Source organism: Cyprinodon variegatus, unplaced genomic scaffold (genome assembly GCF_000732505.1).
Source record: "Cyprinodon variegatus isolate N-32 unplaced genomic scaffold, C_variegatus-1.0 Scaffold29, whole genome shotgun sequence".
Taxonomy (NCBI): Eukaryota; Metazoa; Chordata; class Actinopteri; order Cyprinodontiformes; family Cyprinodontidae; genus Cyprinodon; species Cyprinodon variegatus.
In genome coordinates this window covers 1,328,383-1,331,032 of record NW_015150482.1, presented here as the reverse complement: position 1 = coordinate 1,331,032, position 2,650 = coordinate 1,328,383, and positions in this window count along the sequence as shown.

The following is a 2,650-nucleotide window of genomic DNA, read 5'->3' as shown; positions in this document are numbered from 1 at the left end:
ATTTAAATGTATAGTGGAGGATTTTCACAAATTTTTGAAAAGACCCTCTCCCTTCACTTTAAAAAAATGCAAATGAACAACCCTGTACCTGCTCCCAAGAGGGACGACATGCAAGATCATGTGCGATCCAATTTCTCCTAGTGCACGTTCTGTTTAAACGTTGCTGTTTGCATCACTGATATAAGCTTAATTTCCAAATTTCCAAAGAATTGGAAATATTTTCCTCTATGTCAGACTCACCACTGGGAAGAGCACGTACTGTAGGATGTCCTTACGTAAATATATCACCAGAATGATTGACATTGAGGAGAACCACTTATTTTGATGATCCTCCCGGAAAAAGAACATCCTCCCCTATACCTTTAACGCAATTAGTGATTCATGCATCACTATGTGATGTTAGGAATCCAGTTTGTGTGGGTTGTGTTTTTGTGTGTTTTCCCTCCACTACCACGTGGTGCCTGGTTTTCATTAGCCTTCTCACACACCTGCGGACGGTTGCCTCATTACCGGAGGACTCTTAAGCTGCTGACTGCCACTACCTCGACGCCAGAGTGTTTGCCAGTTTTGGGTACTCTAGCCAAGCTGAGTTTTGCTGAGTCAAACTGAGTTTTTGTCACCTGAGCCTTAACCTTGTTGTTTTTGTCTTTGCGTCTCGGCAGGAAGTCACCCTGCTAACTGGATGTTTTGGAACTTCTCCCCCTGGAAGGATCGTCTGAGCTTTAAACTGAGCTGGGGATTCAAACTGGATGTTTGGATCAACCTTTCCCCAAAGCATTGTTTGAGCTTCTCACTGAGCAGGGGATTCATCTCCACAAGAAACCGTTCAAGTACCATTGGAAATCTAAGTGGCAGTCAGCTCCTCCGTTCCTCTAAGAAACACCTCAACATGGGTAAACCCTGTCCGCCCTCCAACGAGCAAGTCAATTGCTGGAACAACCCATACCGACTGGATTCAGAGAGAGACAACTTTTCTGGAAAAGTGAGTCCTGTCGTCTTTATTCCCGTTTGCAAATTGAAGCTCAATTTTCCCACTGAGCCTGAACTAACCACTGGAACTTCCCCTTCATTTTTCAGTCCTGGTTCGCCAGTGTTCAGAGCAGCATTGGACCCATCTCTACCAGTTCTCAATAAACCTGTTAAACCTTCCTCTGGTCTCTCTGTTTGGTTTTCTGCATGTGGGTCGGATCTTTGAATACAGCTTCTCCCTGACCTGTTAAAATGTAGTTGGATGATTTCTAAAGAAGAAAGCTCCCTCAAAACAGCAACCTTAACAAGGCTCTGCAGCACTTCTTGGGATCAGCAGGGAGGAATGTAACAATATACATAACCTACCTTTTTATGATAATTGGAGCTTTATGTTCCAGTCTTGTTAAGTATGATGTGTACAGTTTTTACTGCCATTTGGCCAACGCAGTCTGTTTTAGTTTATCTTTATAACTAAATACATGACAGACTTCCAACTATGAAAAATATGGCCCTTTAGTAAGCACTGGAAAATATCACCTATAAAAGTCATTGTTTGGTGTCACTGATATGTCTTCTGCATGGCAAAAAAGAAAGCTTGTTAGCTGATGAATTTCGGGACGTGAAGTTTGAATGTGGGGATTCATCTTTCCCTTGTTTCTTAGTTCCCATTAAAATCACAAGCAGAGTAAATGCCACTGTGTTTTATTGTGTTCTATTACAGTGAACTACATCCAGCCATCCTGCCTGCCTGCCTCCTAAACAGTGTCACATGTCTGTTGAGCAATAGTGTGGTCTGTGCTAATTCATTATGAAAGCCCTTCATGACTGACAGGCATGATGATGGGGACGTTATAAAACTTAACTCAAAGAAGAATTGAGGTTTTGTTAATATGAGGCCAACAATAATTAAGGAAGCCCTTGTAAGGTGAAAGTCTCGCCTCTCAAACTCTGAGAGTTAACATGAGTCAGGATTTGTGGAGACACTGTCCATCAATTTCATGAGGGTCAAAAGGCGACGGCTGTGCTGTGAGGGACATACAGGGGTGAAGGGATCATGTTTTTATGTTTAGAGGAAAACAACTACACCCATTTCTTTTTGTAGCACCTCTGCAGAACCTTTATTATGTTGTGTTTTTTTTAAACCCAGATTTTTTCTAAATTTTTCTACATGAAGCAGAAGCTTCTTTGGCTAGACTTAGTCTGGTGATCAACTTTGAGATGTCTTTGAGAGGTCGTTACAGCCCAGTTAAAAAGTTCAGCACCTCATATATGAGGTTTATTACTTCTATAGCTATGGACTGTGTTTAATTAAATGGATAAGCTCTGATTTATGCTTGAGATTTGTTTACATACTCTGTTGACCTGAGGCCTTAAAAACCATTGTGATGGTCTTTTTAAGAACACATACGGTCAAATTTCTACAAGATATTTAAGAGCTCAGATGAAAAGACTTCTAAAGAATGAATTTGATAATTGCTTAAATTGTTGAAATCCATAAACTAGTTCTATTCAAGGTTGTGAAATAATCTACCAGAGGTCAAGTGGCTTAAGAAGCAGATGCTCAATACATTACAATTTAGATATTCCTTGAATAGTTTTCATCTTCTAATTGAACTATTATATTAGGAAGTTTTATATATATATATATATATATATATATATATATATATATATATATATA